This window comes from Monodon monoceros, unplaced genomic scaffold, assembly GCF_005190385.1.
Source record: "Monodon monoceros isolate NGI ecotype Baffin Bay Population unplaced genomic scaffold, NGI_Narwhal_1 Super_Scaffold_5, whole genome shotgun sequence".
Lineage (NCBI taxonomy): Eukaryota > Metazoa > Chordata > Mammalia > Artiodactyla > Monodontidae > Monodon > Monodon monoceros.
In genome coordinates, this window is record NW_021703782.1 from 68,850,913 (window position 1) to 68,867,570 (window position 16,658).

At 41.3% G+C, this 16,658-nt stretch overlaps 1 protein-coding gene across 1 annotated transcript in view; it reads left to right on the forward strand.

Moving 5' to 3' along the window:
* OSTF1 (osteoclast stimulating factor 1) overlaps positions 1-16,658 on the forward strand; it is a 48,859-nt gene that overhangs the window by 4,660 nt on the left and 27,541 nt on the right. The window lies entirely within an intron of this gene.

Consider the following 16,658-nt stretch of genomic DNA (forward strand, 5'->3'; position numbering starts at 1 on the left):
GACGTCCTGCCCACGTTTGATTGACTGCGTAGGAGCTGAGCTTCGCTCACAGAAGCCAGGGGGATTTGGTGTGGAACTGTGAACCAGAGAAATTTGTTCTGAATTAAAGAGAAGGCCGTTTGCCTAGCGTAGCAGGTTGTGGAAAACAGTATCGCTCCACACAGAAAGCAAGCATTTGAACGTCCACATGTGAGCCATCTACTCACGTGCTTATCTGTTTGTTAGAGTGTTAACAAGAGCTGTGGGTGGTAGTTTGCAGAAATGAGCTAAAGAGGGCCACAGCTTCAACTCACTTACACAAGTCACTGGTGGGACTGCTGAGGCCACCTCCTTTTTATTAGTTCTCGCCAGTTGTTTCCCACTCACTGTTTGAGTATCTGTAGAATTTTTAGAAAGTTACAAGTCAAATCCCTCAACTTGCTCTCAGGGTAAGAGTTAGGGGAGAGTTTTGTATTTTGATTAGCATGTTCAACTTGTTAGCATCCCTTAGAATTTGATAAATTACCTTGGTTTTATATTCTTGGAACGAAAGAATGTACTCATTCTTTTCTTTTTTTTGTACCCCCCTGTGGACATGAATTTATTAGAGGAGCCAGGTCAGAGTGGGTACAAGTTGCAGGTTGAGAGGAAGGGGCAGGGGGCATGGGCAGCCCTGCCAGCCTGAAGCCAAGAAGACAGGAGGCCGGAGCGGGCACAGCCAGTAGAGCACTGAGTCAGCAGGCGAGCAGACAGGCTGTTCTTCACCCTCCAAGTGTCAGGGCCGACGGCAGAGCAGCAGCTTCGAGAGGGTGTGGAGAATGTAGGTGCCTGGCTCCAGTTGCGGCTAGGTGGGCAAGACAGTGAGGAAGCCCCCCACCCCAGGGGTCTTCAGCCACTGAGAGACAAGCTTGGGAGGGAGGGCAGTGCCACTCAGGGTTTTGGGAAGGGCACTTGGGTAAGACGGGCAAAAGGTGGAGGTGGTGGCTGTAGCAAGAGGGCAAGCCACAGAGGGGACAGTGGGATGGCGAGAGGCCGGGGGTCCCGGGGTTGGGGGGAGGGATCTGAGGGTTCCTTCCCAGTCTGGTGCTCCTGTTTCCCAGGAACCTAAAAGCAATTTAAATTCAAATTCAGGAAGACCCTAGAGATGGATCTAGGGTCTCTAGACCAAGTTGATTCTCTTGCTGGAGGGTCTGCCTCCAGCCTCTTACAATGATCTGAAAGCAGCCCTAGAGAGTCTTTCTGGCATCCCTTCACTCCAGGGATTTTGGTAGGTTCTGAGAAACTCATGGGTTCTATTTCAGGATTCTCTCATCTGTGAGGAGAGGCTTGATTCAACTCACTTGTATGAGACAAGGAAATTACTTCCACCTGGAGGGTGTTCTGGAGTGGCTGTTATCTTCTTGGAATTTCTTCACCCAATCCATGCTTAGGGGGAGGACCCCTCCAGATTCCAGCTCTCTGAGCATAGATGAGGGCAGCTAGAGGCTGAGAGGAGCTCCTCCAGGCTTTTGGCACAGTTGGCAGGTATCTCAAGACTCCAGATTTGGAAGATTCCAGAGTCTCATATTTCCTTTCTCGGAAACCAGACTCTTAGGACTATCTCTAAAATGTTGCCTATCCATGTTTACAGGGTTTGGGGGCTGCTTTTTGGGCCCATTGTTTTGATGAGTCAGTGCAAGTTTGTTGACAGTAGCCCTGGGAGGACCTAAACTGGTTTTTCAGGCAAAGAAACTGGCTGGGAAACATAGCAACAGACACCATTCCCTCCAAAGTTCGTTTCTGAACGGTATACCAAACCGGAGATAGTTTTCAACGTTGTTTTTCTGTTGAGGAGTAAATCGTTCTCTGTTATTCGTCTGTACTCAGGTTCTAAATCTAAGACACCCAAGCAGCTGCTAACCACCGCCTGGGCCTACGTTAAGCAGAGCCGTGAAGTGGGAGTCAACTGCTCGGGGTGACTGCCCACTTCCTCTTTCAGGGAGTCTGTCCCATCCATAGGGCTGCTTCTAGTTCTTGCCTAACACCTTGCCACTCTTGAGGGCCAATTCTATACCTAAATATTGGGTCTCTAAATGGTCCCTAGGACTTGACACTGGTTTAGTAGGAGCTCTGTTCTCCATAATGGGTTCCTGCCCATTTCCTGATTCGTGGTTGGTACTGGGTCTCTCTGATGTTTTGACATCTAGCCAGGCACTCTCTTATTAACTGGCCCTGGGATATCTGCTGCCCTGAACCCTTGTCATTATCTTGCTTGGACACGTGCTCCATGTTGTACGGCCCTTTGGCTAATGCACCCGTGCCTTTCCAATATGCTGTGACCTTAAGATTGGCGTCGGTCTGTGTCTGCTCTTAGATGGATTTCCCCTGGGGCACCCATCCTTCAGACCTAACCTTTGGCACACCTGAGTGCCGTAGCCAGTTGTTGTTGGAGCTCTGATTTTGGTACCTCTGGGACCAGGGCCACATGCCCAGAGAGCCTTATAATATCCCGCTCAGGACCATTCTGGTTTTCGTTGCTGACATCACCTGGAACTTGGTTTCCTCTTGTCTTAGTTCCACGGGCCTCTGAGAATAAACTCACTGCTTCACATCTGATGAGTAAATTCACCTGCAGTATTAAACCAATCATTGATTTATCAAAATCCCCTTCCCCAATGTGCTTACATTAAAAAATAAGCTATAAGTAAGATTCCTGAGACAGAAATTCGCTTTTCAAATGAACTAGTCTTTAGTAATAGGAATTTAAGCATAAAGATGGGCTAATTAGGGCAGATATTCTAGGACCAAGCTGTGATCTGGAGGAGAGGGATGCAGAATATAGTAATGGGAAATGGACATTAGTTTTGGGGTGAAGTTCTGGTCCCAGTTTTTTTTTATTAACTTGCTAGGTCACTTTGATAAGCAGTCCCTAGACTGTTCTGGGCCTCAGTTTTTCGTTTGATTCTAAATCTGATTCTGAATCTTTATTGCCTTAGACTGACTTTTCAGATAATTCCCCAAGTTTCGACATGATTTCATCCTGTGCTTTTTATAGAGGCCCTGGACATTTTCGATAAGCCCTACCCATCTTCCTGCTACTATCAGTGTTCAGTGCCACGTGAATGCAAACATGGAGGAATTAAATACTTTTTAAAGGCAGTTCATAAATCCAGATTTCTATGAGAGAGAGAGAAAAGAGAGAGAAGGATGGGAAGTGGGTTAGGGTGGGGACATAATGTATTCTTAATTAGGTCTGATCTGATTTCATTTAGGTCTCTGGCTACACAGGGCAGTGGAGTTTTGGGTTTGTTTTTTTTTTTTGCAGCTGCCTAGAAGGCAACATTGGGATGGCTCTGCAGAAATGTGTCTGGGGTCTGCATGCGCGGATTCCAGTAAGACCCTCGCAAAATGTAGCCATCATGTGGACGTTTGTGTTTGGAAAATGTATAACATTAATTATAACTCAATAATATCAGCTCCATAGATTTGAGATCTAAGAATATATCTTCGGCTAGTTTTGTTTTTTGTTTTTTTGGGCTGCGTTGGGTCTTCATTGCTGCGCACAGGCTTTGTCTAGTTGTGGTGAGGGGGGCCTACTCTTTGTTGTGGTGCGTGGGCTTCTTGTGGTGGCTTCTCTTGTTACAGAGCACGGGCTCTAGGTGCGCGGGCTTCAGTAGTTGTGGCATGCAGGCTCAGTAGTTGTGGCTCACAGGCTCTAGAGGGCAGGCTCAGTGGTTGTGGCACATGGGCTTAGTTGCTCTGCGGCATGTGAGATCTTCCTGGACCAGGGCTTGAACCCATGTCCCCTGCATTGGCAGGCCGATTCTTAACCACTGCGCCACCAGGGAAGCCCTTTGGCTAGTTTTTAGAAATTAATTCTCTGTGTAAAATACTGTTCAGAATCCCCTTTTCTCCTTGTTTTTTTTTTTCCTGTCTTTATTGGAGGTGATAATTTTAAGCCATGAATTCAAGTTCAGACCTCGCTGTATAGAAATTCTCACATTTCATTCCAGGAAGGAGGGTTTTCAGTGCTTCTCTCTAAAAGAGGATTGACAGTCTTCCTCTAAGAGAGTGGTTCTCAGCCGACCCATCGCTCTGTCAGTTATGTAGATCTGACACAAGAAACCAACTTTTTAAAGAAAATAACATTTACATGCTTACAGGGCTTCTGATATAATGACAGTGTTAATAACATAGAATTGTACTGACGGGAATAAGTTTTATTGCTATAACTTTAGAACTCACACACAAAAAATTTGTTTCATAGTTAAAAATTATTATAGTGCTCTTGAGTGTTAATTTTCCACTAAACATCTTTAAGACTGTAGGTAAAGAACTTCAATTTGTTAGGACAGATGACAAGAGAAGGCGGGGTACTTCTGCATCTGGACGGTGGGTACTGAAGGAGGGCAAATTCCTAGTAATTATTATGAAAGCCTGCAATTTGGATGACCGTTGCATATTGGTGGAAAGCCATTGCCCTAGAGAGCATGGAGTTTTCCCTCTTCTGTCCCTGTGGGCAGAGAGGTTATTTGCACTGTCTACCCATCCACATTGTAAACAGCAAATAGTTCTGCAAGGTCAAGGGAAGGGACCAGCAGTATTCCTAGAAGTTTAAGAACAAATTCCAATGTCTCAATACTTTGCCTTCCCCCATGACCCTGTGTTAATAAAAAAGAGAAGTGATCTTCTGGGCATCCATTAATGAAAAAGAGTTAAGAAAAAGTCCAGAGCAATTTGCAGTCTCAGGAGTAGGTGTGAAAGGTGCCTTGGGCCTTCTAGTGGCTGAGGTTAGTCACTGAAAATAAGTGTAGAACCCTCAGGAATGTTATCACAGCTCTGCCCAAGGCCTTGAGTAGAAAGGAGATTTTCATAAGAATGGTCCTGTAATTATTACCCTATGTTAATTATAACCCCAGAAAACTAGACCTTTTTGTTTGTCTCTCTGTAGCCTTGTCCTTCTCTAGGGGAAATCCTAAGGACTCCCTTCTCTCTTCCTCTGTTCCTCCTCCCAACAGCTGATCTGGTTTGGGAAAATACCTGAACATTTCTTGGGGTTAAGATTCTCCCCTGACCTTTTCCAGGAGTCACTTGGTCTCTTTGGGTCTTCCCAGACCTTCCAGCTGTAGCCCCTCCTTTCCATAGACAATCTTGACTTTCAGGACCAGGTGAGTTGGGCAGAGGAACTCATCACCTAGGGCATCCCCTTGCCAGGGCTGAGTCTTCAACAATGCCAGGTCTGGCCCTGGAATGGCCGATGGGCGTAGCTTCCACTAGAGGTGTCCTGTCCAACGTTTCTGGGGCCACTGGGCAAGGCTCACCACTTTCATGCCAGGAACGTGACCCTTTGGAATACTTCATAAACCTTTTGAAGGAGCACTGTTGTGTGACTTGAGAAAGGATGCAATTAGGGAAACAATTTCCAGTTTAAAAGCTGTTGTCTTAGTGAGTAGATGATCTTAGAAGGAATGAATGTCTTAGACATCTTGTTGGTTTCCTATAGATGGCTTCTCTGAATTCACTTCCCTGGTTTTGATTCTGTTATAATTTTGGATAGGGACTTTTTTTTTTTTTTAACATCTTTATTGGAGTATAACTGCTTTACAATGGTGTGTTAGTTTCTGCTTTAAAACAAAGTGAATCAGCTATGCATATACATATATCCTCATATCTCCTCCTTCTTGGGTCTCCCTCCCATCCTTCCTATCCCACCCCTCTAGGTGGTCACAAAGCACCAAGCTGATCTCCCTGTGCTATGTGGCTGCTTTCCACTAGCAATCTATTTTACATTTGCTAGTGTATATAAGTCCATGCCACTCTCTTACTTCATCCCAGCTTACCCTTTCCCCTCCCCTTATCCTCAAGTCCATTCTCTACATCTGCGTCTGTCTTTATTCCTGTCCTGCCCCTAGGTTCTTAAGAACCATTTTTTTTTAGATTCCATATATATGTGTTAACATACGGTATTTGTTTTTCTCTTTCTGACTTACTTCACTCTGTCTGACAGACTCTAGGTAACCATCCACCTCACTGCAAATAACTCAATTTAGTTTCTTTTTATGGCTGAGTAATATTCCATTGTATATATGTGTCACATCTTCTTTATCCATTCATCTGTCGATGGACACTTTGGTTGCTTCCATGTCCTGGCTATTATAAATAGTGCTGCAATGAACATTGGGGTCCATGTGTCTTTGGGAATTATGGTTTTCTCTGGGTATATGCCCAGTAGTGGGATTGCTGGATCATATGGTAATTCTATTTTTAGTTTTTTAAGGAACCTCCATACTGTTCTCCATAGTGGCTGTATCAATTTACATTCCCACCAACAGTGCAAGACGGTTCCCTTCTCTCCACACCCACTCCAGCATTTATTGTTTGTGGTGGATAGGGACTTTTTCAGAGTCTCTCATATGTGCTGCAGAAGAAAATTTTAATTCTTTTTCTGAACTGAGAGGGGCTCAGTTTCAAGGTTATTGCTTATTCTTTGCCATCTAATTACTTTTTCTAGTTGTGTTTGATAATATTTTTCACACATCCAGAGTTTGCATTATTATACAAGAGTTCTAGGATTAACTAGAAATAGTAAAATGCTCTCGCTACAGATTTGACCCCTGTGTGTCCATCCGGTAAGCATGAAGTGAGTACTTTACTTAAGCTCTGTTCTATATCTCTAGAGATTCTCTTATTCTTCCTTTAGATACAGTGTATATCTTTGTCCCTATATCAGGTTTTAAAGGGGTTCTGCTTTAAATAAAGGAAACATTTTTTTCATCATGTTATCTTGCTAGCGTGTGTCTTTATAGAGGGCTAAAACCATTTTTGTTGCTGTTTTTGCAAATTTTTATTTCCCATGTACTAATTCCCAAGGAATTAGTCATTCATGTAGTCTGAAGTTTAAGCTTGTCCATTTATTATTTGCTCAAATTAAAAAAAATCTCTTGAAATAAAATAATTTCCAAGGCCGTTTTTTAATATATTCTGAGAATATTTTATTATTGCAAGGAGTACCAGATATCTAAATCTGAAAAATTTCTATTTGGTGTCTAAACACTGGTTACACACATTCATACAGTAAATGTAAGGATAAGTATTTTTGGTGAAAAATTTTTCGTTGTGTGTGTGTGTGTGTGTGTGTGTGTGTGTTTCCTTGGGCCTGATGTGCAAAATATTTCTTAATGTGGGTATCAGAAAAATTTGAGAAATCTCTAGCCCATCTGTGCTCTGGTCCCCAGCCTAATCTCTCACCATTTCTCCTGCCAGGCTTCAGGCACATTGATCTACGTGACATTCCTAGGCCACCCTTTCTGGCCTCCAGCCCCTCTGTCTGTATACTGCTGTTTCCCCGGTCTGCCCTACCCTGTCGCCTGCTTCTCTTTGCCACTCCTGACATTTTTCCAAAAACAAAGTGTGTGCCCTCTCCCATACAGCCAGCACTGACCTAAGAGTTTACCCACTGTCTGTGTTGCTTACATGATCCCTGTATTCTCATTTTTGTGAGCATACTTGGCATTACAGTTGCTTGTCTTTCCACCAATTCTTTTTTTTAGTAGTGAGATCAGAGAGTCAAAGAGGACAAAGGAGGGGAATTCCCTGGTGGTCCAGTGGTTAGGACTCCATGCTCTGCTTGCTGAGGGCCCAGGTTCGATCCCTGGTTGGGGAACTAAAATCCCACAAGCCGTGCGGTATGGCCAAAAAAAAGAAAAGGACTCATGTTAATAAATACTCTGCCGATAAATAAAGTACACATAATTTTTAGGTTGTCCTTCAATAGGGCATTAAAAGAGACCATGTTTTCCTGGTTATGTATGGGATTTGTATTCTTTGTAGACAATTAAGAAAATAGAGAAGAAAATAAACATGACTCATAGTTCTACCACCCAGAGATTACATTGTGTTGTTTCCTCCCAGTTTTTCTTCTGTGAATATCTTTATATTACATAGCTGATTGTATGTATAAATTACCACCAGTGATATTATATTTACATAACATAAGCATATCCCCCCAAAGCTAATTTTTTTAAAGATCATGATAAATCCTTTTTTTTTTTTTTGCGGTACGTGGGCCCCTCACTGCTGTGGCCTCTCCCGTTGTGGAGCACAGACTCCGGACGCACAGGCTCAGCGGCCATGGCTCAGGGGCCCAGCTGCTCTGCGGCATGTGGGATCTTCCCGGACCGGGGCACGAACCTGCGTCCCCTGCATCGGCAGGCGGACTCTCAACCACTGCGCCACCAGGGAAGCCCCCATAAATCCTTTTATTATTATTATTGTGGTAACCTGTATAACAACATATGTATACATTTAACATGTTCATGCATTTCTGTAATTCTATATTCATTGCTGTTATGGACTGAATGTTTATGTTCCCCCAAAATTCATGTATTGAAGTCCTAACCCCCAGTGTGATGGGGATGGGGCCTTGGGGAAGTAATTAAGGTTAGATTGGGTCATGAGGGTGGGGCCCACATGATGGGATTAGTGTTTTTGTAAGATGAGGAAGAGAGATCTCTTTATCTGTGCCTGTACAAAGGAAAGGCCATGTGAGCACACAGTGAGAAGGCAGCCATCTGCCAGCCAGGAAGAGTGCTCTCACCAGTACCCAAATTGACCAGCACCTTGATCCTGGACTTCCTAGCCTCTAGAACTGTGAGAAGTAAATGTTTGCTGCGTAAGCACCCAGTCTATAGTATTTTGTTGAGGAAGGTTGAGCTGACTGAGGACAATGACTATAGGTTTCAAAAATGACAACTTAAAACTCTCATTGAATTTTTTTTTTTTTTTGCTGTACGCGAGCCTCTCATTGTTGTGGCCTCTCCCGTCGCGGAGCACAGGCTCCGGACGCGCAGGCTCAGCGGCCATGGCTCACGGGCCCAGCCGCTCCGCGGCATGTGGGATCCTCCCGGACTCGGGCATGAACCCGTGTGCCCTGCATCGGCAGGCAGACTCTCAACCACTGCGCCACCAGGGAAGCCCCCCATTGAATTTTTTAATAGCCACTAAGGGATATAATATTAGATGTTATGCTTTGTTTGCTTAACAAAAGCATTTCAGTTTCTCTGTGGGGGTCTTGTGAATGATAAATTATCTAATATACAGGATACATAGGGTATATATATAAAATATAGGATATATATATCTAATATACAGGATATATGTAATATATAGGGTTTTGATAAGGCCGTCTTGCCAGTGAAGATAAAAACTCAAGGAATAAGGAATAAGGTAAAAACTTATAGTAATTAATAAAAGCTAACACTTATGGGCACATACAATACCTCAGGAACTGCACTCAGTACTTTACATATATAAATTTGTTTAAACCCATTTAATACCAGTGTGCCAGCATTAAAAGCTCAGATCTTTTGGAGCCACATCCAGAGTGTTTAGAGCATGAGCCCTGGAGCCAGACAGCATGGGTTTAAACCTCATCTCTGCCGCTTCCTAGCTGTGTAGACCTGGACTAGTTACCCCTTCTAACCTCAGTTTCCTCAGCTGTAACATAGTCTTAATAAAGTATTTATGTCCCAGGATTGTTTTGAGGATTAAAAGAGTTGCTGCAAGTCAGCACTTTGCATGGTGTCTGGTCCGTGGTAAGTGTCCCATACATGTGAGCTTAAATGGGTCATTCCCTTTTAGATTAGAGGTTCCAGTGTTAGGGAATTTTCTATTTCAATCTTGGATGTATGCACTCATTTCCCATAGGACGAGGCCGAGCCCCAGACTGCTTGCGGGGCCAGTGAGAGGCAGGCCCAACAGCTCCTCAGCCTGTGACATATGCTTCTTTGGTCTGACTTGTCCTTCACAGGAAAAGGGGGACCATGGGATAGAGGGCAGCAGACTTTTTCTGTAAAGGTACAGATAGTAAATATTTTAGGCTTTGTGGGCCACAAATGGTCTCTGTTATAACCACTCAACCCTGCCATTGGAATGGGGAAGCAGCAGTAGAGGATACACAAATATTGGCTCCGTTCCAGAAAACCTTTATTTATGGACACAGCAGTTTGAATTTCAGATAATTTTCATATGTCATGAAATATTTTTTCAATCCTCCCTCCCCCGCTCCCTCCCAACCATTTAAAAATGTAAAGCCATTCTTTTTTTTTTTAATCTTTATTGGAGTATAATTGCTTCAAAATACTGTGTTAGTTTCTGTTGTACAACAAAGTGAATCAGCCATATGCATACACATGTCCCCATTCTTAATTCTTAGCTCACAGGTTGTACAGAAACAGGCGTTGCTGTGATGAGTCAGCCCTCAGACTCATCTTGCCCTTTTGCAGAAGGTGCTGTGGGCTTTTTTCTTTAAATTCCAAGGACTGAAATACATAGTTTTCTTCCATTCTTCCCCCCCGGTCTCCTTGTCAAACTGACTCTGGAAGCACGGTGTCTAGAGATGAAGGGTTTTACAGGCCATTGCTCTTTTGTCTAATTTTTAACCAGTCAAGACATGGTTGGCAGTGAGCTTGTCTTTTGAAATTTTGAACCCTGCTCTTACGGACTTCTGTGTTATACCGCAGAGAAGAAATAAAAATAACCAGCAGATATGGCCCCTCAAGATGTGAAAGTAACCAGCTTTGCCGAAAGGCACTGCAAAGTATAAAGCAAAGGAAAAAAATGGATAAGAAAGGCACACTGTTAATAAACAGAACCCTCTTGTCAGAAAACACACTGCCTACTGTTTTTAATAAGTCTGCCATTCCTGCAGCTGCAATCAAGACACGTTTCAAATTCTTTAGTGTTTTTTTTTCCCCCTTTGGATTGCATAGGGTGGAAGCAGGGAAGAGGTGGTAGTGGAGTAAGGAGAGATGAAAACATTATGTTCATAGTCTTTTTTGTTAGTTATAGCCTTTAAAGGTATATGCAAATAGAGTTCGTTGGATTTGATTTAATTCAACCAAGAATATAAGTATGAGGGAAGAAACTTATTCTTTACATTGGAAACTCTTGGACATTGCTCTACTCACATGATGATTTTCTTTGCAAGAAAAAACATTTATTTTTCAAGAGCACTGGGCTTTTGTGGACTGACAAATAGAGATCGTCACCCTGAAGTCTGTTCTGAACTGACCACCTCATTTATGGGCGTTGGAATCCACAAAGCCCAGGGGAGCCCCGTGTTGGCCTAACAGCACAGCTGTTTCCTTTCACCCCAGCAATAGAAATGATGACCTTGACTCTTGGATACTATCACATAGACTCCTTCTTTTTTGTTTTTGAGCAGAAAACATCCTGTTTCATCATGCTTGTTTAATAGAATAATTTAAATGTGCCTCGTAGAAATAACATTAATACTTTTACTTACCCTGAGGCACATTTTTTTATACTCACAGGATATAAATTAAGATTAATACTCCCTGCATTTGCTTAGATAAATGTGAGAAATATATGTACATAGTAAATTCTTATTTTTCTATAATTTTTCCTTGTTCAGATAATTCTCTTCCTCATCTTTCTTTTTGATTGGTTATAATTATCTAAAATTCATTATAATATCCTCTTTTGGGGGTGATGGGAGAATATTATATTTTATATGCTAGCTGAATTTTGAGATTCATAAAGTAGAAGAATATTACCCATTCTTTAGAGTCCTGTAGCAAATTTCTAACTTGATCAGATAGTATAGAGCAGTGGCTTTCAAACTTTTTTTGACCTTGACCTCCAATAAGAAATATATGTGTTTTACTTCATGACCTGGTACATTCAAAAATACACACACACACACACACACACACACACACACACGAGCATAGGGGTACACAGAAGTTTACCTTCCCCTCATACTTCTTCCAAAGTCTGCCATTCAGCTTTGGATGACTGACCAAATGATGGAATGCCTACTTCAGTGTCAGTTTTGGCACACCAAGACTTGTACTTGATGAAGGATTGTAGATTGCATAGGTATCCCTTATGCCATGCCAGTGATGCAAACAAGGCATGCCATTTGGATTTACTGTTCTCTTAATATTCACTTTGAAAGATAGGTACATACTCTAAATGTAACTTAATTCAAATGGCCTCTTTGTACTTTATATATGAAAATTCTCTCAGTCAACTGAAAGTATAAATGTACATTTTTTATTGGAGAATAAAATATTGTGATAATCAATGATGATTGTGAGGCTATGAATTTTATATGTCCAAATGTTATTATATAAATAGTAAAAATCATAGGTGTGGATTGACAGTGTTGAGAGAATACAGTCCCTAATAATTTGGGGGAAACAATTGTCTCCTTTGCGGGATTGCTTTCAATGAAATTGCATCACCAGCGTTGAGCAAATCTTCAAGCGCAGGAGATGAAGAGGAGGTAAGTCTTGACTTCAGTTGGTTTCTATTAGGGAGGAAGGACAGCTTACTAACTTGGTGGCAAAATCATCATCAGAAACAGCTACACTGGCAGAAGTAGCACCATAATGTCTTGCTTTTACACAGACCTCATTTTAGAGAGAACATTTATCTAGTTTTGCAGAAGTTTTATCAGGGTGCAGTTGACAGTGCTGAGGAATTACGTTTCCTGCCCTTTTATATCAAACTTTAAATATGGGTCTACCAGGATTTTTAATAATAAAATTGTAATCATAATTAATGTTTGAATAAAATTTCAGATTTATTCTTCTTTCCCGGTAGTTCATTCTGTAAAGGCAACATTTAGCTTTGGCAAATGTTGATTTTAATATTTGGCCATTTGGCATTATGCCAAAGTGTGTATTTGGTAAATTTCTAAAATAAACATTCATTTCTGCATCCATCTGTCCAGTCCTCCTAGTGAAACAAAAGTTTCACAAAGCCATAATTATTTCTATTATTTACAGTGTACTCTGGTCTTTTCTGTTTTATTTAATATTTTTAAAAGCCACTAAATTAGTTTTACCATCTACTAATATGTCATGATCTAGAGTTTAAAAATGTTGAGCCTCACTCTACTCTGGGGATAGTGACATTGTCTGGGAGGGGTCATTTTTGTATGCAAAATAAGGATGGTTTTCTTCCTCAGAAATGCATTTAAGATCTCAAAGACATGTTAAGACATAAAAAATGAATTAATGCTACTGCCAAGTAATTTTCTATAGTGGTTGTACCAGTTTACACACCTACTGGCAATGTCTGAGAATTCCAGTTGTTCCATATCCTTCTTAACACTTAGCGTTGTCAGTGTTTTGGGGTTTAACTATCATAGTGGGTGTGTAGTAGTTATCACAGCCATTTTAAATGAAGTCCATCTAAAATGTCTCATGCCTCCCAACAGTTTTCAGCAGAATGTAAATGAAATAGTCGATCTGTTACAGATGACTAAGTTCTGATGTTTTGAATAGTCATTCTTCTTGCCATTTATGGTATGTCTGTCCATTGTGGTGAGCAGTCTGCTTTTAATGCTGTCCTAGTGGCTCACTCTAGAAGCTTTTCCTCCACTCTTCCACCAACAGAGAATAAAGTAGATCAGAAATTGTACGTTTGAGTTTGTAAGCCCCAAGTCCTTCTATGTGCTGCTTCAGGGCCTTAGTGCTGCAACAATACATATTCTTTTTGCAGACCTCAGAAACAGCAAATTCTCTTACTCGTTGCCTGTTCGAGACCCCATCCCAGATCCCCTTCCCTCTATCAGCCTCAACTGCTATGGACAAGGATTAGTTTATTGAAGTCGGGGGTGAGGGGAGGTTGGGAGGTGGTAGTAGGGGAAGCGGTCAGCCTGACTCCAGAGGAAAATAGTGTTTGGCTGATGACTCAGCCTTTCACTACAGGGTCTAGGTGGGGTTGCAAACAAAAGAGAAGGGTGTGCCTGGCAAGGTGGGGAGCCAGCTGCTGTTGGTGTCATAGGAATTTGCTTATCTTGCTTATGTTAGGAGGCCAGCCCTGCTGAAGTCCTTAACACCATTCACATGCTAGTTCATGTTTATGAGAGTCACGTAAAGCATCAGGCAAAAGATTGGGCCTGTTTCCAGTCTTAATTCAGGGTGAATTCCAGGGTGACTTCAGGTAATTCATGCCATCTTCTCAGTTCCACTTTCTCCCTTCGTTGTATGTAAACAGACTTCTGCGAGAAAATGGTCAAGATGAAGGGTATCTGGAGAAGGCATCTAATTTAGCCTCTCTGCACATACAAGAACACAACTATTTTACGTTGTGAATCTGCCTTCATTAAATATGTTTGGAATTGATCAGCGCCTGCTCTTGATGACTTATTAAGATTGTTTTTTTGTTTGTTTGTGTTTTGGATGTCTGCAAGGACAATACTATAGAAACACAGAGTACCCTGATTTTTTTCCCTTTAGTACTCTGTGTAAACCTGTGCTATAGAATCTTGCACACAGTTGAATTAAATATGATGTAAAAATGATCAGTGAATTAAGTATTATTAATTGCTATTCTCTTGAGAGGCTATATCCAGGGTTGAAAGTCATCTGTTTTGCTTCTTTATGCTATTCTTTCATAACCTCTGCCTGCTTCTTTGTATTCTTTCATTTCTACTTGACTCAGCTTTGAGAATGGAATAAATTAAGGCCTAGAACTTTTATAATATATGAGTTAAAAGGGACCCACAAGGGGCTAATGTCTCAACATTAATTGAGAAAAAGGATCGTGTATGTGAAAGTGTTTTCTACAGCATTACATAGAGAGAGCGTTCCCTCGTATAATGGCCTAGAGGGTTGCCTGATGTCCTCTGTTTAGTATAAATCAAGATGCAAATAAATCTCCAACTTCCTCTTAAGTTGTGAACATTTTAAGTAAGACAATCGCAAAAGATACAGTTACAGAAATCAGCGGCTTAGTCACACTCCAAGTTTTCTTTTTCCAGGTTTTAAAATTTATACTGAGTTTTCTCTAAGCTCGTTAAGTTGACATTGGATCTTGTTTCCAAAATCATACATAGCCTGTCTCATCCCTGCCCTTCCCTCAAAGGAGCAAGAAAATTCTGTCATTATTGAGTTTGGTCACGAGTGGATGCTTCCTTGTGTAACTTCTCTTTGGAAAGTTTGAAGTAATCAAGATAGTTAATCTCTCCTCTCAGAGAGACAGGTCGGCAGAAAATATTTCTCCTGGCAGCTCCCCCTTCCATTTAATGTTTCCTTTCTTAGGCCTAAGGCTGTGGGGTAAAAAACAAACTCCAAACAAAAAAGAGTTTTCACTTTTGCTTCTAGAAGTGGCACTAGAATTCAGATCGCAAAAATAATGTTTTCTTGCAGCCACACTAAGTAACAGGGGATTTGAACGGCTCTTCTATATTAGGGCATTTAGAAGAAAGAATGATTCCCACCCCACTATACCCGCAGTGAAAGTATCTTTATTGTTTTCATTGATAATAAAAGTGATACACGCTCAGTGTAATAAATTTAAACAATGCGTGTAGAGTAGAATGTGAAGATTCCCATAATTGGTGTTTTCACTCAAGATGTTTGTTTGCTGTCAACATAAATAGATGGTACTTGGCATACTGTTCTATAACGTGTTTTTTTTTTTTCCACTGAATATTTTGCAGGCTTTTTGCTACATCAGTGTCTGTGGGTCTGTCTGCAGCATTCTTTTTAAATGACTTTATCATAAGGTTGAATCAGAGTTGATTTACATAGTCCCTTCTTAATGGACATCATGTCATTTCTCATTTTCTGATGTTCTAAATTTGTGTCATTCAGTATGCTAGCCACCAGCCACTTGTGGCAATTTAACCTTGTTCAAATTAAATAATGTGTAAAAATCAGTTCCTCAGTAGCCATATTTCAAGTGCTCAGTAGCTATATGTGAGTAGCACAGATGTAGAGCTTTTCCATCATTGCATAAAGTTGTATTGGACAGTGCTGTTCTAAACTACTGGTTTTCAGACTTTTTTTTGAGTACATGTTTCCATTCCTTAATTCATCCTTTCTTCATTCATTCAATAAATAATTATTAAGTGCTTCCTATGTGTCAGGCACTGTGCTAGGTACTTGGATATATCATTCATAAAACAAAACACCTACCCTCATAATGCTTAACATTCTATCAGCAAAAGGTTTTGACTACTCCCAGTAAATGTATTTATAAGTTGTATTTGTATTCTATCATGCTGTTATATTTTATTTACTTATTTATTAAATATTTATTTATTTATTTATGGTTGCATCAGGTCTTAGTTGCGGCACGCAACTAAGATTTTTTTCATTGCAGCACTCAGGCTCTTCGTTGCGGTGCGTGGGCTTCTCTCTAGTTGTGGCGCACGGGCCCCAGCGCTCATGGGCTCAGTAGTTGTGGCATGCGGGCATAGTTGCCCTGCGATATGTGGGATCTTAGTTCCCCGACCAGAGATAGAACCTGCATCCCCTGAATTAGAAGGTGGATTCTTAACCACTGGACAACCAGGGAAGTCCCAATCATGCTGTTATATTTTAAAACATGTTAAAATAGGAATGAAAATGAATAAGATAAAAATGTACATAATTTCTGAAGTAGTCTTCCTGTGTCCCACCTTGGGGACCACTGTTCTGAATAATGCCCTTGGACTAGGTGGTCATCTCTAAGTGTTCTTCCAGTACTGAAACTGAACTGTTATCACATTTTTAAGTAGGTAGTTCTTCTATTTTGATATGTGTAGGCTTTTTCTGACACTGTTTGAATTTGTTCTTATACTTATATATTTATTTAGCAAGCATTTATTAAGTTCGTACTGTATGTCAGGTAGATGCCAGGAGATTGAACAAGTCAGGGTTCCTGCCCTCAAATGAGAC